The 27325-nt window shown below is 45.3% G+C and overlaps 1 gene segment (V, D, J or C); it reads right to left on the minus strand.

Moving 5' to 3' along the window:
• Positions 1 to 4178: 4178 nt before the first annotated feature.
• On the minus strand, positions 4179 to 23083 carry LOC309534096 (immunoglobulin heavy constant gamma 1-like). The segment is given in 8 exons: positions 22810 to 23083; positions 21041 to 21385; positions 14400 to 14729; positions 13204 to 13323; positions 11922 to 12287; positions 10290 to 10598; positions 9698 to 10012; positions 4179 to 7827 (listed from the first exon to the last, which is right to left on the minus strand).
• Positions 23084 to 27325: the final 4242 nt, after the last annotated feature.

Below are 27325 nucleotides of genomic sequence, written 5' to 3' on the forward strand. Positions count from 1 at the left end.
AGATATTTATCCCTGCCTTGAAATGCTGAACATCCTTCCTAGGTGTACTGGAACATCAAAAAATCATGGGTTGCAAAGCGTATCACAGATGGTCATTACTGCCACAAAACAGATATGAAGATTATTGCTCCCAACATGAGAACCCTATTAAGAAACTAGCAATTTAAAACTTTCCTTTCTTTGAGAATGGTTTTGCATCACACCCAGCATGAAGTAAGGAATGGAAAAGTTTAGAATAAGGCTCCTGTGCCAGAAGGCCAATGAGATTAAAGAGAACAAAAGGAGGTCGCTTTTGAAAGAAGCAGAGGCTTAAGGGGCAAGGGGGAGTCATCTGAAAGCAAAGTTACACATAAACTGCTGATAGAGGTGACCTACAAACAGGCTTCCTGCGGTAAAGGGTTGGATGAACTGTTGAACATAATATCCGGGTTAGAATTTCTTTGGTAAATGGGTATTTGGGTTTTGTCTATTGATTAACTTATGCCCTTCCGAGCAGCGGCGGCAGAATATAGGAGTGTTCCAGGTGCAAGCTCAAGGGGGTGGGTGGATGCTTCACCTTTTTGAGTTGATGAAGCTCTGTGTTACTCCTTTTTCTGCCCCACGGCAATATAGCAATCACTGGTAGTACGATGCTTGTGCTGGGGAAAGTGCCTTGCAAGAGGCTTGGGAGCATGCAAAGGGTGTGGAGGAAAACGAATGCAGGACCCATGGACAAAACCCAGCCTCTGGTTCCAAGGGCAGGGGCAGCAGCTATGTTTTCCCCCTGAGATGCACAAATTTTACTATAGCCAAAGCTCCCCCCCAAAAAAAACCTCTGGAATCTTGTATTAAGGGCACAGTTGATTGGTGGAGCATGTGCTCTGCATGCATAATATTCCAGGTTCAATCTCTTGCATCTCCTACTAAAGATTCTAGGTTATGGTCTGAAGGCACATGAGGCCACCACTTTGCCAAAGCTAAGCAGGACTACGACTGGTCAGTCCCTGGATGGGAGACCACTTGGAAGCTACACGTGTGCATGATGGAAGAAAGGTGCGGTATAAATGTAAAAAAGTAAATACATTAAAATAAATATCAGGAAGCAGAGTTCAGAAACATGTATTTCTGAACATGTATTTCCCATCTTGGGAAGCTCTTACCAGTTGAATTAGAAAATGCTCTGCCTAGAATATTGACCAATGGTCTGGCTTGACATAAGGTGCTGCTTTATACTGAACTGCCTCTGCCATTTCTCACATGTTACCAGAGACAGGGAGGGCATCATGCCTGAGTCCACAGTCAGGCAGAGGGAGGCAATTGCAGCACCAACCTCCCACCAGCCATTGCCCCTGAAGAGAAGAAGAAGAAGAAGAAGAAGAAGAAGGAGGAGGAGGAGGAGGAGGAGGAGGAGAGGAGGAGGAGGAGGAGGAGGAGGAAGAGGAGGAGGAGGAGGAAGAGGAGGAGGAGGAGGAGGAGGAAGAGGAGGAGGAAGAGGAGGAAGAGGAGGAAGAGGAGGAGGAGGAGTTTGGATTTGATATCCCGCTTTATCACTACCCGAAGGAAGACAATCTTACTCAGCTACTAGTGAAGAAGAAGATGGATAGTCTGTGCATTTAAGGTAGCTCCCTATGTTCCTAAAATATCCCTTCAAAACTTTGAACCCTCCTCTAAAACATATTCTACCTAGCAACCCAAGTTTCATTTCCATGACCTCACAGCTACATTCTCCCCTGTCATTGGTGCCAGTGGCCCTGAATCCTCTTTAGCACTATATGCTAGGCTATTTAGGTGACATCCACAACCTAGCATGGAGCAGGCAATTCACCCTGTTCCTTGCCTGCCTATCACATATTCAGCTGCCTCAATTCCTAATGGTCAAATCGCCCGCGACCAGGATCCTTCCACCTGCCTCTTGATTCCACACTGACAAAGGAACAGCAACTTCAACTTTAGCTGAGGGCATCATGCTGGTTTAGGGGTTCCTGACTGATCTCTAACAGAGGAGAGCCAGTGTGGTGTAGAAGAAGAAGAAGAGTTTGGATTTGATATCCCGCCTTTCACTCCCTTTAAGGAGTCTCAAAGCGGCTAACAATCTCCTTTCCCTTCCTCCCCCACAACAAACACTCTGTGAGGTGAGTGGGGCTGAGAGACTTCACAGAAGTGTGACTGGCCCAAGGTCACCCAGCAGCTGCATGTGGAGGAGCGGAGACTCGAACCCGGTTTCCCAGATTACGTGACTACCGCTCTTAACCACTACACCACACTGGTTCTCTAGTAGTTAAGAGCAGTAGACTCGTAATCTGGGGAACCGGGTTTGCGTCTCCGCTCCTCCACATGCAGCTGCTGGGTGACCTTGGGCCAGTCACACTTCTGTGAAGTCTCTCAGCCCCACTCACCTCACAGAGTGTTTGTTGTGGGGGAGGAAGGGAAAGGAGATTGTTAGCCGCTTTGGGACTCCTTAAAGGGAGTGAAAGGCGGGATATCAAATCCAAACTCTTCTTCTTCTTCTACACCACACTGGCTCTCCTCTGTTAGAGATCAGTCAGGAACCCCTAAACCAGCATGATGCCCTCAGCTAAAGTTGAAGTTGCTGTTCCTTTGTCAGTGTGGAATCAAGAGGCAGGTGGAAGGATCCTGGTCGCGGGCGATTTGACCATTAGGAATTGAGGCAGCTGAATATGTGATAGGCAGGCAAGGAACAGGGTGAATTGCCTGCTCCATGCTAGGTTGTGGATGTCACCTAAATAGCCTAGCATATAGTGCTAAAGAGGATTCAGGGCCACTGGCACCAATGACATGGGGAGAATGTAGCTGTGAGGTCATGGAAATGAAACTTGGGTTGCTAGGTAGAATATGTTTTAGAGGAGGGTTCAAAGTTTTGAAGGGATATTTTAGGAACATAGGGAGCTACCTTAAATGCACAGACTATCCATCTTCTTCTTCACTAGTAGCTGAGTAAGATTGTCTTCCATAAACACAGCTTTAACAATGAGTCTGTAAGTTACTGTGGAGGCCAGTTTTGGATCCACACATCCTTCCACAGTGGGGACATAGGTTTCCAGGTGGGAGTTGATCATGGTTTGCCAAGTGTGCCTTCCTCTTAGCGTGCTTCTCCCTTTCACCCTGAGTTCAAGCATCTTCAAAACCCATGACACCTTTGGTAAAAGCTGTTCTCTGGAACACTCACAGGCCAGTGTTTCCCAGTTGTCAGTGTTTATACTACATTTCTTTAGATTTGCCTTGAGAGAGTCTTTGAACCTCTTTTGTTGACCACTGGCATTATGCTTTCCATTTTTAAGTTCAGAATAGAGTAGTAGCTTTGGAAGATGATAATCAGGCATCTGCACAACATGACCAGTCCAACGAAGTTGATGTTGAAGAATCATTGCTTTGACACTGGTGATATTTGCTTCTTCCAGTACACTGGCATTAGTTCTTCTGTTTTCCCCAGTGATGTGTAAAAAATTTTGGAGACACCATTGATGGAATCTTTCGAGGAGCTGGAGATGGCGTTTATAAGTGGTCCACCTTTCCCAAGCATACAGTAAGTTTGGTAGTACAATAGTTTTGTAAACAAGCATTTTGGTTTCCCTGCAAACGCCCCGGTCCTCAAACACACTGCACTTCAATCAAGAGAAAGCTGCACTTGCAGAGCTCAGGCGATGCTGGATTTCGGCATTAATGTCTACCCTTGTGGAAAGATAACTGCCCAGGTAGGACTATCCAACTAGCTCTGTATTGCCAACACTGTGTGACAGTGTCTGCCTAAGATTTCAGATGAGATTCTCCCCATCTTACTTGTAGGTGCTGGGGACTGAGTCTGGGACCTCATATTTGCAAGACAGATGCTCTACCACTGAACAAAGGTCCTTCCTCTTGAAAAACGGGTCGCAAAGGAGCTATCCAAACTGATAACTCCAAAATGCAATTAGAGTGCCAAAATAGTTGTGGCTTTCAGCAACCTCCTGGTATCAGCAAGTCTCACAAAGTGGGTTCCTGCAACTCCCAGGCAGCATTGCTTCCCCTCTCACTGAACAGGGAGAAAACTGTCAACATGAAGGGAGATGAGACGATTCCTTTTAAGAGTCTAACAAGCAAGAGAATCCCTCACTGCAGGGACGTTGGGCAAAGGGCAGAAGGCAGCGTTTCCATCCCATTCTTCATAATCAACTTGAAAAAAGAGATCAAAGCGCTGAAAGATGAGAGAGAAGAGGATAATTATCAGCCGAGGCTCCCCTTCTGCCTTTGCTTATGTGTTTGTGAGGGGAGAAATGAGAAAAACAAAATAACCTGATCTCACCTTTCAATCTCACAGTGTCCTCAACACATCATAGAACATCTTTCCAGACACTGATGAAATAAACCCTACATCATGCCTGGAAGACAGGGGAGCTGTATTAGACAGAAAACAAGCAACCTCCTTCATAGATAATTGCCAATAAAGAGAATTGGAGGTATTGGACAGGCAGAATAGCTAATAGATTCAAGTATAAAGCAATCAGAAGTAAAAGCAATTCTGGGTGGGGGGATGACCCAAAATTGGAGAGCATCCTCCTAAACATAATTGCTTATTATACTGGATGTGCACAGGGTGAGGCTGTGATCTAGCAGGTGTGCCCAGTGAATTACTGAGATTTTGACGGAACCTGGGAGACAAGGGGCTAATTTGGTCAGCCCAGGTGCAAGACCATATCCTGTGAACTGTATTCACCAGACTCTAAGAAGGATGTTGGCAAATCAGAAATGACTCAAAGGGTGGCTACAAGGGTGGACAGAAATCAGGAATGTTGTATGTTTGGCTCTTATTCAGCCCATAACAGGGGGGGGAATCAACATATGCAGCTTTCTCTGCACAGAACTACTGAACCTATTAAAAATCTGCCTTTCATGCAGCTCTTAAATGTGCTCTTATTGTTCATCCAAAAAGAAAAGCTTTATGAATCAGAAATACTTTTATAAATAAGAGTCTTCAGCTGTGCTCAGGTAGCATTTTACTATCCAGGCCAGTCTTGGCCATTCTTTCAAAATGGTTCAGATCTTCAGAAGTTGGTTGGTCATTCTCATCTCCTGGCCATGAAAAGCTTTGCCTGCTCATTTTTTTTACAGATAAAGCTGCTGTTAAAGGCACAGAAGGAGGCTCAGACATTTGGTGGAGAGGAGATGCAAAGCAACCCCAACTCCAGTCCTTGTTTTCTCTTCCAGCTGGTTGGCATCTGTCTGTCTTGGGAGACAATGGAGGAGTACACCTTTGAGGGTGAAGTCAAACTGTTGGAAGATTACAGCACCTGCTGTGGCTGTAAAGATTGATAAGGGAGAGACATGTTTTGTTGCAGCTGGGGCAGATGAAGGCTAGCTGACTAAAACAACCACTTGTATTAACATAAAAGAAGTCAATTGAATTAAAAAAAGGAAATGTGAATTATTTTTCCTTGCCGGGGTGGGGTGGGGGGTGGAGGCACATCAGAGGTATTTAAATTATTATACTAATATTGATAGGGATTTTCACATCATAAAACTAGTATCTAACTCTTTCTCTTCCTCTTTTAGGGCATGTAAATAATCCCTTTCACAACAAACATATTTCTGCATGGAAATTTCCATTTGGAACGCCAGTTTTAAAAACAAAAGAAAAAGCCTTCACCACTATGTTTTTATTAATATTATTATGACAAGATCAGCTCAGTTGAAACAGCAGTTCTTGCTTCCAAAATACACACACTTCAAACCAGCAACCTCAACACGCATGCCTCACTCCCTACTGCTTTCGCCATTCCGATCTTGCTCATAAATATATTCCTTCCTGCAACGGCTTTATTGTCATTCCTCACAAGGCTGATTTGTAATCAGCTGATTGACAGCTGAAGTCACTGGAATCTTTAGTAGGCCCATTATAAAAGCAGACCTATCTCTCAGCACGCCTGGGACCTTCAATGTAGAATGGACAAATATCCTTTTAGACGTAGGGCTCTATATCTTCAATAACTGCATCGAGGCAAGAATTTTAGCATTTGCGCCTTGACATATTACTCACGGCTGCAAGTGTTTGAGAAATGTCAGCTGCTAAAACCCCATTCTTTATGGAACCACAAATGGAAGAGGAAAGTAACAGCACTGAAGGAATTGTTAAAGTTAGAGGAGTTGTCTTATCTCAGTCAGATCTTTGCCATGACTTACTACTGAACAACACATTCCTAACCATGTCTAAAGGTAAAGGTAAAGGGACCCCTGACCATTAGATCCAGTCGTGGCCGACTCTGGGGTTGCGGCGCTCATCTCGCTTTATTGGCCGAGGGAGCCAGTGTACAGCTTCCAGGTCATGTGGCCAGCATGACTAAGCCGCTTCTGGCGAACCAGAGCAGCGCACGAAAACACCATTTACCTTCCCGCTGGAGCGGTACCTATTTATCTACTTGCACTGGCATGCTTTCGAACTGCTAGGTTGGCAGGAGCAGGGACCGAGCAACGGGAGCTCACCCCGTTGTGGAGATTCGAACCACCGACCTTCTGATTGGCAAGTCCTAGGCTCTGTGGTTTAACCCACAGCGCCACCCCCGTCCCTAACCATGTCTGCTTAGAAGTAAATCCTATTAATTCAAGGGGGCTTACTCCCAGGTCAATGGGATTAGGGTTGAAAGTCTTGGGTCCTTTTAAGAGAGGATAACTAGGCACTGAACTTGGGATCATCAGCAGGCAAAGACTAAGGACATAAGAAAAGCTCTGCTGCATCAGGCCCATGTCCCATCTGGTCCAGCCTCCTGTTCCCACCATGGACCACCCAATGTCTACAAGAAGCCCACAAGAAGATGCTGCTTCCCAGCAGATGGCATTCAGAAGTATATTGCTTCCTGGGGCTGTGAGAATGGGCAGCAGGGCATGTCATTTTAGGGGCTGAAACTTAATTTTTGCAAATTTCTTAGTGAGGGATCTTTAAAAAAAACATTTTGGGGCTTGTGGAATTCAAATCTGCCATTGTTTTTCTGATTGGACATTATCTAGCTTCGTAAGTCTACGTTTGATGAAGAAGTACATAAGCTGCTTTAAGAAACCCAAAGAATTTTGATTTTGCCTTCTGAAAATGTCAGGTAATATACTAAATTGTCTCTCCCATATTGGTCTCTACAGCTATAATAGGCACTGTGACTCTTCAACTGACTCCCGATGGAAGACTCTTCCAGACAAATGCCAACAACAAAAATGTATAATATAACTGGAAGTACTTGGCAATTAATTTTAATAATTTCTATGCAATTTTACACAAAAAATGACCTACATCCAAAACTAAATTATATTAATTTAACCAAAATATATTTTTAATTCCCAAGCCATGTTACAACTTTTTAGCAACCCTCATTTTTGGAAAAATTCAACACACCCTAATGGACAGGCACTACCACTGAGCTAACAGGACACTCTCCTATGTTCTCTGGGGAATATTTTTCTGATAATTTCTAAATGACTGTTTGCTAGTTATCTTGGTCATGAACTATCTTGTGGGATTGGTTTTTTCCCTCTTGCAAAGAGAAATGTGGCACATAATTTAAAAAATTAAAGGCAGTGGTGATCTAAACTAGAAAGCTTAGTCACTCCTGAATTCTTGGAGAAGGAGAGTCACCAGAGTGCGAGATTTCACATGTAATAAACTAAACCACAAATATCTGGAATTATCTGGCCAAACAGTTGGTGGTGAAAAGCGACATCTAGTGGTTGCAGACGGCATATTATTTCCTTTTTCTGTTTTTATCCTTCTGTTCATGCCTTGAAATCCAGTCCACTCATAGTTTCTTTGCTAATCTCCCTTTGGTTTGCTTCAATGTAGTTTTCGCTTCTTTTTCATGAGAACGGTTCAACCTTCATCCAATAAAGAAAACAAATGGAATTACTATTCTAGCATACAATTAAGGCTGCCAGATTCTGAACCAACTAGTGTAGATTGTTTATCAGCAGATTGATTAGCCCACCCAATAGTAATGAATGATTTTCTCCATGCTTGAAAAACATCACTTTCTGACTTTGCTCTTTTTCTCTCTCCATATCATGCTTTCTGTTAATAGCACAAGAGCAAGCCACTTGGCAATTCTATATCCAATAAATTAGCATCAAGGGGTCTTGAGCCACCATCTCTTAAAACATTGCTTCCCTCCTAAACCTTGCATCTGTTGACCCAAATTATATTCAAAGGACATTGCCAATATTCACATCACAACATTGAACAAAATGTGGGAGATTTGCAGTCAAATCTAACAATGCTAGTTAGTATGACAAAGGGCTAAGAAACAGAACCATGTAATAAAGCTTTTACAGGATTTTCCAACTTTAGGCTACAAATAGAGCTGCCCTGACCAAAAAAACCAGCCCAAACCCTGCCCCTCCCTGCACACAGAAAACTAATATTTCAGGGAGCAGCTTCCACCTTAACCTTCTTCCCAACTTTGTTGTTTTTCTGCATGCAGAGTTACTTTGATGATGGTTACAACATGCTTGCAGCGTGGAAAATACTGTACTTAACATTTGGTTTTCCTGGTAATAGAAATTGGCACTAAACCGACATTTCACTACTCATTGGAACTTAGTTTGCATTGTCAAACAAGATCTAAAATAAAACTGCATCATTTCCCTATTAGGACTGAACCTGTGAGTACATATGGAAAACTAGCGGGCTTTTTCCTTCACCCATAAACTTTTAAAAGGGAAACATATGGGAGTCTTTTCCTCAAATGTTTCTTTGCCAAGCATGTAAAAAGTATTGATTGCCTGCATGGGGCTGCTAGATACAGTGATACCTCGGGTTACATATGCTTCAGGTTACATACACTTCAGTTACAGACTCCGCTAACCCAGAAATAGTGCTTCAGGTTAAGAACTTTGCTTCAGGATGAGAACAGAAATCGTGCTCCGGCAAAGCGGCAGCAACAGGAGGCCCCATTAGCTAAAGTGGTGCTTCAGGTTAAGAACAGTTTCAGGTTAAGAACGGACCTCCGGAACGAATTAAGGATGAGAACTTAACCCAAGGTACCACTGTATTGAAGTGAAGCGTAAGAAAAATGCATGGGGAAAAAACAGAGATTTCCTCAGCTGAAACTTCTGCAAGTTTGTCACCAAGCCCAAGTATCTATGAATGCTTCGCAGTGCAAGCCCACACATGCCTACTCAGAAGTAGACCCCAATGAGGGCAATGGGACTTACTCACAACCAAGTAAGTGCATCTAGAATGAAGTGGTTAGCATTAGCAATGCAGAAATAGAGGGTGGGTGAAAATAATTGCATAATTCTTCTCCTGCTGGCAACTACAAGTCCACCACAGGAACAAATCTAGTAAGCATCTAAGTGGGGGTTTTGTGGTGGGATCTCTGCCTCATACCTCAAAAACTGCAGCTGGCTACTTGCAGGGAGCAGCCAAAGGCTACATTGTAATAGCTTCGCAATAATATTAATAATTAGAAGCGAACATCTTCAAAGCCCTCTGTAAGCAAAATTTAATCCCTCTGCCACCCTATGGGGTATTTTTACAGATGACGACCTCAGGCCAACAGCCAAAGCATGCTGCCTTTCATCTTGCGGGGAAAAGATGTTGAAATGCAGGAAGGGTCTCATTTCAGCTCCTACCTCGCGACTTTCTATTCACATCATTTCCCCAAGCTCTCTTCCAGACTCCCTCTGTGCTCCCTCCCTTCCAGCTTCCTTGATGTTTGTTCAAGGATCTTATCAACTCAGGACTCACCAGGCATCTGCAAAGTGTACACTCTTTCCACACATCCGCTCAGTGCGTCGTGTTCCACCTTGCACGTAAACACAGTATTCCCCGCCCCCTGTGCAGGTGTCACTCTCAGAAGGCTCCACATGGAGTGCAAGCCATTGGCGCCGACTACGGAGACCGAGTGGCAGATTCCCACATGCAGTGGCTTCCCATCTTGGAACCAATTCACCCTGATCACGCTAGGGGAGAAGTTATTGATTCGGCAGCTTAGCCTCAGCTCCTCTCCTGCAACAGGAACCGGTGGGTCTGGAGTGATCCAGAGGACTTCTGGGGGCGTTCCTGTAGGGACATGAAATAACAAAGTGAGTTGCTCCCCTTAAGATATAGTGGCAAGCGATGCACCCTGTTCTGCCAAGGGCATTTGGGAGAAAGAGATGTAATGCGTCTCGGTTGAAATTGCTGTTTGGTTGGTTGGTTTTAATTAAATGTAACTTTCTAGTCCTCGTTGCTGTAGAAAGAAAAAGTTGAAAGCATGTGTCCCTAGAAAACATGCACTCAGGCCAAAGGCAATAATAAATGAGAAATCAAATCTGCTCCAACCACAGAGGCATCGTACCTTGCAAATTTATTTCATAGGAGAGTTCTTCGACATTTCCAAAGCTGCTGTGCTTGATCCGACAGGTATAAATTGCTCCTTCGTCATCTCTGGTCAGGATAAACTCAGTCTGGCTCCATATACTGTAAAAATCACTTTCACAAGGGAAAGGCCCAAACTGTGTCACTTCTTCAACAGGCTGCCCATTTCGAAACCAATCCAGAGTGATGTCCTTTGGGTAAAATTTCTCCACAACACAGATCAGAATAAGCTTATCCCCCTGTATGGGAACCTGGGGCGAGCTGAAGATGTAATGACTTGCTGGTCGAGCTGCCAAATAGAGGTCAAAAGTCTGTGTGTGTTTGTGTGGAGGGGAAGGATATTCCATACAGAGCTTTCAGACGTTACACTAGCTCTACAGGAAAAGTGGCAGGCCAAAAGAACCTGTACTATAGGTATCTATTTGGCCACTGTGGGCTTCTCTTGTTTTTGTGGTGAATGATGTGCCTTGCCTCTATTACAGTGGTACCTTGGGTTACATAGGCTTCAGGTTACATACGCTTCAGGTTACAGACTCCGCTAACCAGAAATAGTACCTTGGGTTAAGAACTTTGCTTCAGGATGAGAACAGAAATTATGCTCTGGCGGTGCAGCAGCAGCAGGAGGCCCCATTAGCTAAAGTGGTCTTCAGGTTAAGAACAGTTTCAGGTTAAGAACAGACTTCAGGAACGAATTAAGTACTTAACACAAGGTACCACTGTATTCCAAGTCACCCTCAGGTAACACAATCGGAGGCTGTGAAATTTTTACCACTTGCTCCACCTCCAGCTCAATCCCACTGAAGCCAAGTGGCAAGCCAAGTGGCAAGCCAAGTAGCAAGCCTAGGACTTGCTAATCAGAAGGTCGGCAGTTCAAATCCCTGCAACGGGGTGAGCTCCCATTGCTCGGTCCCTGCTCCTGCCAACCTAGCAGTTTGAAAGCACGTCAAAGTGCAAGTAGATAAATAGGGACTGCTCCTGTGGGAAGGTAAACGGCATTTCCGGGCGCTGCTCTGGTTTGCCAGAAGCGGCTTAGTCATGCTGGCCACATGACCCGGAAGCTGTACGCCGGCTCCCTCGGCCAATAAAGCGAGATGAGGGCCGCAACCCCAGAGTCGTCCACGACTGGACCTAATAGTCAGGAGTCCCTTTACCTTTACACATGTTACCTGAAATCGGTAGGTATACAGTGGCTTTCTGAGAAACACTTCTGTTTGATGTACTCCCCCTCAAACCAGCCTCCACCCAGCTTGGAAATGGAAGTTGTGGTAGTTTCTGGGCAGATGAACTGAAGTTTGGTGGGTGGCGGGGAACAAATCAGGTAATGTGCTTGGATTAAGACATCCCTGCTCCCTCTCTGTCTGAAAGGATGTGTCTTGAAACACAGCAGGAGGAAACGACCTTGCTGAATTTCAAGTCACTAATCAATAGGGAATTCAAAGCACGAGGTCAGTTGATTGACAGGTCAGTTGATTGACAGGCAGACGTCCCCACCCACCTGTCAATTTTCGGAGATAAGGATGTGGCCAGCCTGGCAGGAGAAGCTTGCCACCCCTGCACTATTGGAATACATAACCTGTCTGCTGCTTCCTTTGAGAACTGCTATTAATCTTACCAGTAACATGAATAATTGTGGTCCTCCGTATTGGATTTTTGAGTGTGCTGTGCTGGATGTTGCATTCAAATTCTGCCCTATCGTCCTTTATCGTCGGCGTGTAGCTCAGGCAGGAGGAGATGCTGTAAAATCTGCCATTGGCTTCCAACGGCTGCTTGGCCATACCGGTAACATCTTCTCCAGCTTCACAAAGGCCTGCATCTTCCTTTGCATGGTCTGCTGCCGACACCATCCTGTGTGGATTTCTCCGGTACCATTTCACCTGGATTGTTTTGGGTCTAAATCCATTTATATTGCACATCAGCCTGATCTTTTCATTAATCGGGATCAGGTCAGGCTGGATGATTGAGGAGACCTGGGGCTCTGCTATATAAAAAAAAAGCAAAGGCAGTTAGGGTACAGTGCACTTAGCGAAAGGTCCCTTGAACATAGTGCAGCCTTCTTCCCAAGAAACCAGAGATAGGAAACTCTTGGCCCTCCAGATGTTGCAGGACTAAAACTCCCATCATTCCCAGCTAGCTAGAGCCCATGAATACCTAGAAAGCTACAGATTCCCCATCTGTGCAGGAAACATAAAACACATTTCAATGTTAATTGAGAAATTGTTCTGCAGAGGATCGTGGAGGCCAGGGTTATCAATTACTACTAGCTACAATGGCCTTTTTGTACCTCCAGTGGTAGAATCAGTGAATTGTAGAGTTGGAAGAGGCCATGGGGGTCTCATCTAGTCCAACCCTCTGCAATGCAGGAATCTTTCACCCAACGTGGGGCTCGAACCCACAACCCTGGAATTAAGAGTCTCATGCTCTACCGACTGAACCATCCAGATGTAGAGACAGTGTGCCTTTGAATAACAGCTGATGGGAATCCCAGGTGGGAAGAGAGCTATTGCTTTCAGAGTTCCTATAGGTGCTTGCTTGGCCACTGTGCAAACAGGATGCTGGACTAGATCGGCCTTGGTCCAATCCAACAGAGCTCTTCTTGTGATCTTAGCACAAAATGGAAAGACCAGAGTGGCCCATGAAAAGCCAAGCCATGCCCCCTAGACATATCACTAGTAATTTAGCAGTAACTAGAATATTTTTATTGGGCAGTAAATAAATACATCAGGTAAATAAGTAAAAACATGTGCTGGGAACAGAAAGTTTCCATTTTTGGAAGAGGCATGGAATAGTGACAAATACATGTGCAATCTTTCATGGGGTCATTTCATGCAGATCATGAACTGGGCTAAAATGAATGACTTCCACCCTGAAATGTTTTAGGATTCTTTAAAATTTACCTTTTGCAAGCCGCGTTTGATAAAAGATGGTTAAAAATATGCTGCATAAGCCTGTCAGTATGATGCAAGAGGTGGCCACCCCGGCAATAAATCCTGTGTCCCGATGATAGGATTTTGGTACTAGAATACAAATGTATTTATTAAAACCAATAGCAGTTGTTCTGTTTTTGACATATGCTTTGTCACTTCTTTGGCTTGGGCCTCCAAGACTGCTTGCTGGGACTCCCCTGCTTGAAGATGATTTATTTTTTACTTGGCTTGTCCTGTTGTTATCGCTGACAACAGAACAGTGGATCTAAATAAGTGTAATGGACTGTGGTCCCGCAGGATTTGCTTTTGGTACATGAATAAAAGGGGATGCAGGTGGCGCTGTGGGTTAAACCACAGAGCCTAGGACTTGCCGATCAGAAGGTCGGCAGTTCGAATCCCTGTGACAGGGTGAGCTCCCATTGCTTGGTCCCTGCTCCTGCCAACCTAGCAGTTTGAAAGCACGTCAAAGTGCAAGTAGATAAATAGGTACCGCTCCGGCGGGAAGGTAAATGGCATTTCCATGCGCTGCTCTGGTTCGCCAGAAGCGGCTTAGTCATGCTGGCCACATGACCCAGAAGCTGTACGCCGGCTCCCTTGGCCAATAAAGCGAGATGAGCGCTGCAACCCCAGAGTCTGTCATGACTGGACCTAATGGTCAGGGGTCCCTTTACCTTTACATGAATAAAAAGCCATTGTCTGGATTCAGACCTAGAGCTTGAGGTCTCCTTGGACGAGGAGCGAAGGAAGCTTGGACCTTGCAGCAGATCCACACTGCCAATGAGCCTGAGGATTTGGACATCTCTGTCCCAGGACTGAAGGTCCCCACACCAGCTTCCTGGGTGGTGCAGGTGCCTCCAGACCTCCACCCCTCCAATTATTGCAGGACCATAGAAGTAGAGGAGATGGCGAGCAAGGCAGGAACTTCAGGGCCACCAGGAAAGTGCGTGGCTAGTTGCCTGTGAGGCTCCTTGGAGACCAGACCTCAACCCCCAACTCAGCTATGAAGTGTCGTAGTGGGCCAGTCCCCCCCCCTCTCTCTCAGCCTAACATACCTCACAGGGTTGTTGTGAGGATAAGGAGAACTATGTATGCCACCTCAAGCTCCTTGGAGGAATGGTGGAATATAAATTTAACAAATGATAATAAACAGATTTGCGGACACTTACTTGTGACCAACAAAGTTGTATTTCTACGTAGCGGTTTTCCCAGGGACTCGTGTTGGACTTCACAGATATATAAGGAACCATTATCAGCCTCCGACACCATTTGGGTGACACGACTCAGCACAGCAAACAAACCGTCATGGCCTCGGGAAGATGGGGCCCCTGTACATATATCTGAGGACAGTGGTGTTTCGCGTAGGCTGCCTTGTTTCCTGACCAGCCAAGAGATGTTAATTGCTTGGGGGTAGAAGTCATGAACGTTGCAAGTAAATGTCTTCTCTCCTTCTGCAGCAGCTAGGAGACTTTGGGGTGACAGCAGCACAGCAGGCTGAGCTGGGGTGCGAAAGCAGATTATTATCAGAGAGGAATATTGCTCATATCCACCACTGATGAATGCCTTCCACATATCTGCTGAAATGGAATCTACTCCATGCAAGCTTTTGCTCTAATAAAATGTGTTACGTGCTATACATTTAAAGCAGTCTCCTACCACTTTAAACAGGGATGCGGGTGGTGCTGTGGGTTAAACCACAGAGCCTAGGACTTGCCAATCAGAAGGTTGGCGGTTCGAATCCCCACGACGGGGTGAGCTCCCATTGCTCAGTCCCTGCTCCTGCCAACCTAGCAGTTCGAAAGTACGAAGTGCAAGTAGATAAATAGGTACCACTCCGGTGGGAAGATAAACGGCATTTCCGTGCGCTACTCTGGTTTGCCAGAAGCGGCTTAGTCATGCTGGCCACATGACCCAGAAGCTGTACACCGGCTCCCTCGGCCAATAAAGCGAGATGAGCGCCGCAACCCCAGAGTCGTCTGCAACTGGACCTAATGGTCAGGGGTCCCTGTTGATATTGCAGAGTCCTGTGCATATCAAAATGTTGATATTGCAGAGTCCTGTGCACAACGGAATGACGAACAGTACGTGCCACATGCTTAATGTTGCTTTATTTTCAGTTCAAAGTTGAGAAATTACAAACATGCATCTTGCCTCTGCGGGAGCAGAGAAGCAACCGTCCTCCTCCTCGGAATGAAGAACACCGAGAGAAACAGTGAAAAACAGGAAACCAGTGTACGTCACATCCAGCTTCCCATTCCCGTGGGAAAACCCAACAGTACTCTGACTGTGGAATGTAAACATTGTCTTGTGACAAGCACTTCGCTGCACAGTGAAGAGAGCAGAAACCAACATCCTCCCCCTTTCTGTGAACATCACTGGGCAGCGTGTTCGTACAATATCAGTACAAACCCAACTTCTGTACATAGGTACAGTGTTGATCCCTTGATACAATCTTGGACAATACATCAGCAGGAATTTCATTACCTGGCATATAGGACACCGTTACAAGTCCCTTCTGAATATATTCCCTAGCATGTTGCACCTTCAATTGCAAGTGCTTTGTGCTTTGCTTACAACCTTCCGAATTCAGCAAAGCCAAACATGCTTTGTTGTCCTGGTAAACCTGGATTGGACATTTGACAGGAATTTTCATGTCTTTGCACAATTGTAACAACCATTCACAATCCTTAAGTGAATAAGACAGTGCATTCAGTTCAGCTTCACAAGTACTTAAGCTAATTGTTGTTTGCTTCTTGCATGACCAATCAAATAGACCCTGATTGTACATGTAGCAAACTCCAGACGTACTTTTCCTGTCTGTAGTGTCACTTCCAAAACTTGCATCTGCAAAAATCTCAAGACCACCAGACTTCTGATTGTTAAATCTCAGTCTGTAATGCATAGTGCCTTTCAAATAGCGTGCTATGCGTTTCAGAGCTTTCCAATCCTTAACAGTAGGATTGTTAACTTGTCTGCTTAGCAAATTACAGCTAACAGCAATGTCAGGTCTTGAACATCTGGCAATGAAGTTTAGCTTGCCTAGCACACTTCTGTACAGTGTAGTGTCAGAAAATGCTTCTTCAGTGTCTTCTACCTGATAACCTGTTGTCATCGGTGTGTCTACAGGGTTAGCATCCATCAGGTTTAGTTTGCTTAACACATCAGCAATTTTCCTGGACTGGTGTACTTGAATGTTACCACTTTGATCTTTCTCTATTTCCAGAGATAGGTAGTTGTTTACCTCACCAAGATCTTTCATGTCAAAGTGCTCTTTCAGTTGAGCTAGGGCGTTATTGTACATTGTGACATCTTTCCAAAAGAATAAAATATCATCAACATAAAACAAACAATACAGCTTCTTTTGCCCTACCTCTTTGACAAATACACATGGATCAGCTTTCCCTTGCTGAAAACCCAGAGAAAACAATGCTTCAGTGAGTTTTGTGTGCCAACACCGTGCACTTTGTTTGAGACCATAAAGGGACTTCTTCAGAGCACAAACAAATCCCTGTTTTACCTGTACGCCATCAGGTGGAAGCATATAAAGTGATTCACCTAGAGATCCGTACAAAAACGCTGTATTTACATCATGGTGACTAATGTGTAGATTCTCCTCTGCAGCTTGCTTGAGCATAAGCCTTATGCTCTCATATCTCACAGTGGGTGAGTAGGTCTCGTGATAGTCCTCACCTGGTACCTGTGCAAAACCTCTGGCTACCAATCTGGCTTTGTGTCTGACTATCTTGCCATTTTGATCTGTCTTCGCTTTGAAGACCCATTTGCTTCCAAGCAGTTTCATTCCTGGAACTACTGGAACTAGCTCCCAAGTTTTGTTCCTTTCTAAGGAATCAAGCTCAGCCTTCATGGCATTTAACCATGGCTCAGCTTCCTTAGAATCCAAATCCTGGATTTCTTGGAAACTTGAAGGTTCAAATACCTTCTTGGAGCTTTTAACAGCTGCTACTGCTGTTTTAGCAAATTCATCAGCAAATCTCTTTGGAGGTCTGCCTTTTGTGGCTCTTTGTGACCTGCGAATTAGCCTTTGGTCTTCAACACTTTCCTCTTCCTTCTTAGGAGAAAAATGACCTATTGTGAACAATGGTTCTTCCAATTCCTGATCAGAGCTTTCAGAGGGTCGCATAGAGGCTTTCGCACCCTTGAAATCCTCTGAATTATCCGATTCAGTTTCAGACTCAGAATCAGAACCTTCATCAGTGGGTGTGGGTTGTTGTTGCTTATCCTCAGTCTCATCACTGTCATCAGGATAACATTGGAAAATTCCCACATTCTCCCCCCACTTGGCATTGTACTCAACACTTCTTGTGAGCTTAATTGTCTTAGAGTCAGTCATCATTATTCTGTAAGAACCTTTCTGATAACCTAGAAAGATACCATGCAATCCACGTTTGCCTAATTTGGAGCTTTGTGGTGAATGAATCCACATGTCAGAACCAAAAATTTTCATGTGTTTGATGTATGGTTTCTTGCCAAACATCTTCTCATACGAGGTACAACCAATCGCTGAAGATAACCTGCGATTGTAACTGTAAACAAAACATGAGAGAGATTCGGCCCAATAACTCTCTGGAAGATTGGCATCATGCAGCAAGGTTTTTAACCCTTGAAGCAATGTCTGATTTGCCCTTTCGCAAAGTCCATTCTGCCATGGCGAGCGAGGACTGGACAAATCGTGTTGAATTCCTTTCTCAGTCAGAAAAGCTTCAAACTGCTGAGAAGTGAATTCCCCCCCCCGCGATCTGTGAAAAGAATTTTTATCTTCTTACCATGCACATTATCCAACCAAGCACAGAATTCCTTGAACCTTGGAAAAGCCTCTGATTTCTGCTTGAGATTATACACATAAATATATCTAGAAAATGCATCAATGAGAACCATGAAGAACCTATTGCCACCCAAAGAGGGCGATAGTGGTCCAACCAAATCAGCATGAACAATCTGGTATGGTTCTGTAGCTTGCCTACTAGACACCTTACCTTTCGCAGCCATTTTCACCTTGTTTGCTGCGCATGCCTTGCACTTCATGTGGTACCTGCAGGGTTTAATAGTCATACCTTCAACCAAGGCAGGCATTTTAGATACTGCCTCAAAATGCAAATGACCAAATTTCCTGTGAAAATCATGAATACATCCTGCATGCAAACTTTTGTTAGAACCTGCAATGCAACAAGTATCATTCTGCACAACATCATCATAATACAAAACAAACAAAACGATCAACACATTCAGCATGCAATACATAATCGTCTTTCTTTGTGATGGTGCATTTCTTGTTCTTGAAGGAAACGTCAATGTTGCGTTCATTCAGCTGCATCACACTTAGAAGATTGTGTGTGGCATCTGGAACGTAAAGTACATCATGTATCTCTAAGTCCAAACTGTGAAGAACAACAGTTCCGTAGCCTTGACTGGGGATCGTGTGGTCATCCGCCTGGTGAATCGCACCTTCCTGCGGTGTAAAAGACACGAACAGTCGCTTATCGTTGCACATGTGGTGGGTAGCTGCTGAATCAACAACGAAGAAAGATCCAGACGTCTTCTGGACCTTTGCGACGTTTGGAGTGAAGCGTGAGACCATTGCCTTGTGCTGCGTTGTCCTGGACACTGGACCTTTGCCTTTGCTTTGGCCTTTTCCACGCGATGAGCTTCCGCTGCGCTGCTCTGTCTTGGCCTTGGGATTTTTGCATTCCCTCTTCATATGGCCTAGACGTCCACACGAGTAGCATTTCACTGCCTTCAAAGCTTTGGCGCCCTCTGGTGGTTCCACTGCACTCTGGGATGACGTCTGTGAAGACTCCCCCTTACCCATGCAGCTAGCACCCCGGCGATCTGCTTCATTCTGGATCACGGCAGTAACATAGGCTACTGTGAGCTGAGCAGTTGGTTGAACAGCAATCTGAGTGGCAACGGACTCCCAACTTGGACCCAAAGAATGTAGTATCATGAAGGAATACACAGCCTCTGGAAAGTTGAGTCCTCTCTGTTGCAACTCATGTCTCAGATTCTGCATCTCCATCAGGTGTTTACGCACATCTCCACCTTCAGCAAGAGCCATATCATGCAGCTTGGCATAGTAGTACATTGAGGAACCAGCTTCTGTCCTCAAGTGAGCTTCTCTTAAAGAGTCCCAAATTTCTCTGGCTGTGGTCTTTCCACGCAACAGACAGAGCTCTTCTGGGGATACTATCAACGTAAGCGTTCCCCGTGCTTTGGAATCCTTAGCATTCCATTCAGCTGTAATTGGAGCTGGGGGGTTGTCTGTAATAACATTAAACAGACCTTCCTTCCGCAGAATTGCCTCTGCATAAAGTACCCACTCCGTGTAATTTTTCTTATTGAGCTTAGGAATCCCAAAAGCATCAACCAGCTTTGCTTCAGCCATCATTGCTGCTTTAAACAAGCTGCGTCACAGTACTGCAGCTTCTTCCAAAAGCACTTTTAAAAAGTACTTTTGCTTTCTCAGCCATTGCCTGTATCGCGGCAAAACGGCTTTAAAAGTACTAAGTCCAGCCATAAAGCCATAAATTAGTAGCTGGCAGGCTGCTCCGGGCAGCATGAGCACATACCTTCATCAATCAAACTTGACGCGCAGAGCAGATAACGCGATCCGTTCCTCTGTACCTCTGCCGGCATTCCTCAGTTTGATTTACGTCTTTCTGGGCCCGATAACCAAAATGTTGTGATCGCAGAGTCCTGTGCACAACGGAATGACGAACAGTACGTGCCACATGCTTAATGTTGCTTTATTTTCAGTTCAAAGTTGAGAAATTACAAACATGCATCTTGCCTCTGCGGGAGCAGAGAAGCAACCGTCCTCCTCCTCGGAATGAAGAACACCGAGAGAAACAGTGAAAAACAGGAAACCAGTGTACGTCACATCCAGCTTCCCATTCCCGTGGGAAAACCCAACAGTACTCTGACTGTGGAATGTAAACATTGTCTTGTGACAAGCACTTCGCTGCACAGTGAAGAGAGCAGAAACCAACAACCTTTACCTTTACCTACCACTTTAAACAGTCATGGCTTCTTCTCCCAAAGCATTTTTGGAAGTGGAGCTTGTTCAAGGTGCTGAGATTTGCTAGGAGACCCCTATTCCCCTTACAGAGCCACAATTTACAGAGTGGTTTAACAGTCAATCCCTCTTCCAGAAAACTAAGGAGGCACTAAGGATGTGCAGCAGGGCCCAGGCCAATTTGGCACTGTATGGCCTCTACTGTTGCTCCCCCCCCCCCAGCTCTCCTCCTCCTCTTCGCGTTTGTGGCAACAGCGATGGCAGTCACTCCTCCCCTCCTTACTTTTTGTGGCTGTTGCTTTCCCCCACCTCCCATTCCCTGATTTACTTGTGGGGCTGGGTGAGGTTTGCCACAGCTTTAGAAGCACTTTTTCCTTCTATTAGCAATGTTTGGGGGGGTGAGTGTCAGTCTTTTTGCAATCAAAATAGCATCCTTTGCACACACGGGTGAAGGTTTTCAGAAGCACAATAGATATGTGGGGTTGGGGATTAGAAACTTAAGAAGGGAAGGAAGGCAGAACACCCCCCGAGACAGACCCATGAAGACTTAGCCTGCTCAGTGGCACAGAATAATGTTGCGGGGGACAGTAAACCAGGAGAGGGAATGATGTGGACTGTCTGAGAAGAATGTATGGCTAGCTAAGTGGAACATTGCACAACAGCACTGCAATATTTTGTGGCAGGTGCCGCATGTAACAGCCTGCTCTACTGGACCACTTTATTGATCTCAAAGATTCTTCATTTTGTGTTGGTTGGATAACTTCAAAAAGCAATTGGTACCTCTGACTTTAAGCTGGATCTTTCCATTTCCATACTGCGGAGTTACCAACACAGTACACGTGTAAATCCCTTCATCCCTTAATGTCACATCGGACAAGGTGAGTGATGCAATGCCATGGGGTAGTAACTCAACATTCACTAAGGGCCCGTGCCGGTAACCTGCTGTGTGGTTCCCATCAAACAAAAACACTGCCCTCTCTTCTCCAGATACAGTCTTCACCGCCCATTTCAGAGCCACGTCTTCTTTTCTGACGCTCTCCTGAACTGTAAAGTTACAATGCAGCACAACTGGGTTGTGTACCAGGCCTACTACAGGAGAAGGACTAGTCTTCACCTCCAAAGCAGCTGGAAACAAAACAGAAGGGGTGTATGTGAAGATATATGCACACACACACACACACACACACACACACGGGCGTAGCCAGGGAGGCAGCTGCCCCCTTAACTAACTGACCCACCAAATCACAGGTAACTTGGTTCTGACACACACACCAAACATAAAGCCTATCTTTGGTACCAAAAATGTTGCAAAGATTACAAAATAATAGAAAATTAATCGATGAGCAATAGACTCTCTCTGTCTCTTTTTATCTATCTACACACGCACACACATATCCACAGTCTGCATAGTTCTTTTACTGAGAGTATGTCCCCTTTGAGCAAATATAATTTTAAATTAGACAATATAGACGTTTTTAAAGACCAATGGCAAGGTTTCAACAGTATCTTTTTTTATCCGTGCACGTTATACAAGGTCAGCAATATGCCAAGAATGTGTGTCACTTTTTTAACCACTGGCAAAACATAAACTTTGTGTCAATTTCTCAGTTAACGTGATTTCCCAAGGCTTCCTGTGGTTTTTTTTAAAATTTAAATTATTTATTAAATTTGTATATTGCCTTTCATCAGAAGAGAACAGGGCAGTTTACAACATAAAATGACAAAATAAGAACACAAAATACATACTCAGAAAACAAACAAGAGCAAACCCTCCCCACATATTTTTTTGGTACTATTTTACTATGTTTAACCCTTAGGTTTTCCAAAATCTTGCCACTGAGATTCCTGCAGCTATCAATAGATGCCCTTCCAAGTTTTTATGTAAAATGTCCCAATTTTCCCCTGTAAAGAAATTTGATAGAGCCAGTTGGGGGGGATTTCTTCCTCCTCCTGGCTGCTGATTACTGCTGAGATTTCTTTTAAACCCTTTTCTAAATGCCCTTTTTAAAAATATGGAGTATCAAAGTAAAATACTAGACGTTCTGGGGTGTGTGAGAGCAGGCTAATTTCTCATACACAAAATGATTGAAACCCAAGATTTCGTTGGGGGGGAAGGGGGGGCAGGGAGCCTAGGGCCTGTACATTTCGTCTCATATCTTAGGTTCTGCAAATGCTAGAAACTTAACTCTTTTTTAAAAAGAAGAGGAAGAGGTGGAAGAGGAGGAAGAAAGCTGGGGATCTGTGGGTTATGGTTCATGTGAGGGCAATTGTCCCTCCCCACCACGCTTCGTCCCCTGCCCCATTCCTCTGCCACTGCTTCCAGACTTTTACAAGACATCTGAAGGTAGCCCTGTTTAGGGAAGCTTTTAATGTTTAATAGATATTGTATTTTAATATTCTGTTGGAAGCCACCCAGAGTGGCTGGGGAAACCCAGCCAGATGGGCGGGGTATAAATAATAAATTATTATTATTATTATTATTATTATTATTATTATTATTCCAGTATAGAAGCAGCGGCTCCACCAAGTAAACGAGGAATGGTCCCTACCTGCAGCCATAAGGTAGGATAAGAAGAACGGCAGTTCCATTGCAAAGGTTAAGGAAGCAAAACAGGTGGACTTTGCGCCACACCTTCAGAGGTTAAAAGTACCCAAAGGAACGTTGCCAAGAGGTGCCTAGGACGCTTAGCCTCGCCCAGGAGAGGCTTTGCAAACAACAGCTAATTGTCAGAGCTTTTCCGCGTTTCATTAACCTATGGACGTTTCATTTCCCTATGAACTCAGCCTGAACACCCCCATGTGCATACTGTATATGGTAACATTTCATGCATCTCAGTAAACGGTAGTTCAGGAACACTTCTCCCTCCCTAAGAGGGAGGTCGCCTGCTCTTGGTGGGGTCAAAGGTAAAGGGACCCCTGACCATTAGGTCCAGTTGTGACCGACTCTGGAGATGCAGCACTCATCTCGCTTTACTGGTTGAGGGAGCCATGTGGCCAGCATGACTAAGCCGCTTCTGGTGAACCAGAGCAGCACATGGAAATGCCGTTTACCTTCCCACCAGAGCGGTACCTATTTATCTACTTGCACTGGTGTGCTTTCAAACTGCTAGGTGGGCAGGAGCAGGGACCGAGCAACAGGAGCCCTAGGCTTTGTGGTTTAACCCACAGCGCCACACGTGTCCCTTCCCCTAAAGGAGCAGGTTCGTAGTTTAGGGGTACTCTTGGATCCTTTGCTGTCGCTCGAGGCTCAGGTGACCTCAGTGGCCCGGAGTGCCTTCTATCAGCTTGGGCTGGTGGCCCAGCTAAGCCCCTATCTGGACAGGGATAGCCTAACTACTGTTGTCTATGCTCTGGGAACCTCAAGGTTAGATTACTGCAATGAGTTATATGTAGGGCTGCAGCTGGTGCAGATTTCAGCAGCCAGGTTGCTCACCGCTGCAAGACGGTTTGAGCACATTACACTGATCCTGGTCCGACTGCACTGGCTGCCAATTAGTTTCCTGGCCCAATTCAAAGTGCTGGTTTTGACCTATAAAGCCTTAAACGGCTCAGGACTGCAACACCTCAAGGATCTTCTGAGGTCCTCCTTTGTGTGTCCCCTCCTGCAGAGGTTCGGAGGGTGGCAACAGAAGAATGGGCCTTCTCTGCAGTGGCTCCCCGTCGGTGGAATGCTCTCCCCAGGGAAGTTCGCCTGGTGCCTTCATTGTACATCTTTAGGCGCCAGGCAAAAATGATCCTTTTTAACCAGGTTGATCCAATTTACATCCTATGCCCTGTAAAAATGTGATGGGGGAGGGGGGCTATTGGCTTGTTTTTACAGAGGTACCTCAGGTTACATACGCTTCAGGTTACAGACTCCGCTAATCCAGAAATATTACCTCGGGTTAAGAACTTTGCTTCAGGATGAGAACAGAAATCGCGTGGCGGCAGCAGTAGGACCCATTAGCTAAAGTGATGCTTCAGGTTAAGAACAGTTTCAGGTTAAGAACGGACCTCCAGAACGAATTAAGTACTTAACCAGAGGTACCACTGTATTTTTATTAGGTATTTTGTGGTTGTATATCTTGATTTTATTCTGTGAACCGCCATGAGACCGCAGGGTATAGGGTGGTTTATTAAATAAACAAATAAAAAAAATGAACAAGAAGAAGACGTAATGTAACGTGTTACGAGATTGCATTCACATCGGGGCCAGAAATGAGTTTGAGGTGCCATTCCGACGTTCATTTATTTCGGAGCAACCCCAACTTGAATTCATCAGACATGAATATTTGATAATTTCTGACTGGCTAGGCTGGAACGCGGAAGCTGAGGAATTGAGCTTGCTCGCTGCCATCTGGGGGACTATTCAGACGTGAGCGCTGACGAAGACCAGGAAGCTGGGCGCCGATGGCGTGCTAAAACTGTGCCCTGGCCGGTGGAACCCGGGACCCACAAGGGAAGCGGGCACTTGGCCGGGAGCCGTTTTTCTCTCGCAAGTAAGTGAATACGCCTCGGACACGAACAGCCCGGGGCGCTAGGACGCTTGCACGGGGAAGAGCAGCGCACAGCCGCCTCGAACTCGCCGCCCTCGCGGCTGCTAGTTCTCAAGGCTTCGCGCGCTGCCGCTGTGCTATTTCGGAAGTCACTCCACGCCCCCTTCAGGGGAGCGTAAGGAATGCGTTGTTCTTTCTCCGCCCGAATAGAGTGACGCTACATGTGCTGCGGTCGCGCGTCTCTCCATTGCGCTCGGTTGTCTGTTCCTGCTATGCCGCTGAGAGGGTCCAGGGACCCCTCTGCGTCACACCGCTGGGTTGGCTCTCAGGTAAGAGTGCTCAGGAATGCAAAGCTGAGCCTGCAGGCCTCTGCGCACTTGCCCCTGTGCATTAACTCGGTGGGATTTACTTCCGAGTAGATATGCAGCCGCCCCTCTCCAAACTGCACGATAGGACCCAGGGCGTCGGTGCATCTTCTCTTTAAAGTTGCTGCAGATAGAGGGAGGGGGTGAAAGCAGAAGAAGAAGAGTTTGGATTTGATATCCCGCTTTATCACTACCCGAAGGAGTCTCAAAGCGGCTAACATTCTCCTTTCCCTTCCTCCCCCACAACAAACACTCTGTGAGGTGAGTGGGGCTGAGAGACTTCAGAGAAGTGTGCAGCATATTGTTTAATTTCTGCCAGCCAAACCAAAAGGAAGCACATCAGAAAAACATGTTGCTTAAGTCCAGGGAATTTAAGACAGAAAGATGATTTTTTTTAATGTTGTGACTCACCCAGAGATCTTTGGATGAAGGGTGCTATACAGATTTAATAAATAAAATGAAAACGTTGGCAAATTCTGAACCACCATCTGTAATCTCTGCTTAGAGCTGTTTCGTGAGAGGGAACCATACAGTTCTCTCCTATGCATATTGACAAAGTCTCACTGCACTCGATACAGTAATTACTTTCAAGCAAATGCACTTATGCAGCCATCACAGTGTAATCACTGAGTTCAATGGTGCTTCCTTCCCAGATAAGAGGATAGAATGCGGTCTTCATCACATTTACATTGATGGAAAGTAGCACGTGAGATGCTTCCAGCCTCTGCCAGCACTTCTGCCAATGCCAACAGCAGGCAGAAACATTTCTATCAGCTGCATCATGTTGCCTCCAATATACAGAGGCTGGGTTCTATAATGCATTTCTGAAATGTTTCAGTAGTTGGAACCCTAGCAGCTGGTCAAAAAAGACAAATGGTATATAGAAACATAGTGCAGTGGTACCTCAGGTTACAGACACTTCAGGTTACAGATGCTTCAGGTTACAGGCTCTGGTAACCCAGAAATAGTACCTTGGGTTAAGAACTTTGCTTCAGAATGAGAACGCTTCAGGTTACAGACTCCGCTAACCCAGAAATAGTTATTCAGGTTAAGAACTTTGCTTCAGGATGAGAACAGAAATCATGCTCCAGCGGCGCGGCGGCAGCAGGAGGCCCCATTAGCTAAAGTGGTGTTTCAGGCTAAGAACGGACCTCTGGAACGAATTAAGTACTTAACCCGAGGTACCACTGTATATTGAAAAATGAGCATAATCATAATTTCATACAATCTTGCTGTCAAGCTAAGCGTACTTTGAATTGCAAGCTTTAACCCTCAACCTTCCACATAGCTACAGGCCACTCCTAAATATACCTACTTGCACCTAGTGAACAAAGATTTACTCCCACATATGTATACATCAGCCTCAGATCTTTGATCAGATGCTCTTTGTCTTCTTCACTCTGCTGCTTTGATGTCAGGTGCAGCCTGTGGATGGAATTAGCGAGGGAAGGAAGCTTTTCTACAGTGGAAATGGGTTGTTCTGCTTGCTTCCTCCATCCAACTCATCCATCTTTGCTGGACCAGTCCTGGAAGACCTGCTCCCTGCCTTGCAGACCATTTTCCACTGGCCTGAGAGGGCGAGGCCCTGGCTGACTCCAGCTACAAAAGCTGAGACTGAAGAGGCCAGAGACTAACTCAGGTGTCTCTTAGTGCAGACCCAGCTCATAGAGCCTGACCTTCCACAGCCACCGCCCACCATGAACCATCATCGGCAGGATTTGCAGCAATAACAGCAGATATGTTCTATGCCATAGGTAGGCAAACTAAGGCCGGGGGGGGGGCAGATCCAGCCCAATTGCCTTCTAAATCCGGCCTGCGGACAGTCCAGGAATCAGCGTGTTTTTACACGAGTAGAATGTGTCCTTTTATTTAAAATGGATCTCTGGGTTATTTGCGGGGTATAGGAATTCGTTCTTTCCCCCAAAAAAATATAATCCGGCCTCCCACAAGGTCTGAGGGACAGTGGACTGGCCCGCTGCTGAAGAAGTTTGCTGACTCCTGTTCAATGCTTATATTATTTTTTCTCTCTCGCTAATTATGCTGCTTTAAGATTCAGGTAGGTAGCCGTGTTGGTGCTACTGAACTATTTATTTATTTAGCTTTAAATGTGCATTTTATATTTGACTTCCTTTAGCAATGTTTTATTTTGATTTTTTTTTTAAAAAAATGCTAGCTTTGTTAACTTTGCTGCATTAAGTATGCATTCTGTAGCTGACCTGTTTTGT

The sequence above is a fragment of the Podarcis vaucheri genome, assembly GCF_965113315.1.
Source record: "Podarcis vaucheri genome assembly, chromosome: 6".
NCBI lineage: Eukaryota > Metazoa > Chordata > Lepidosauria > Squamata > Lacertidae > Podarcis > Podarcis vaucheri.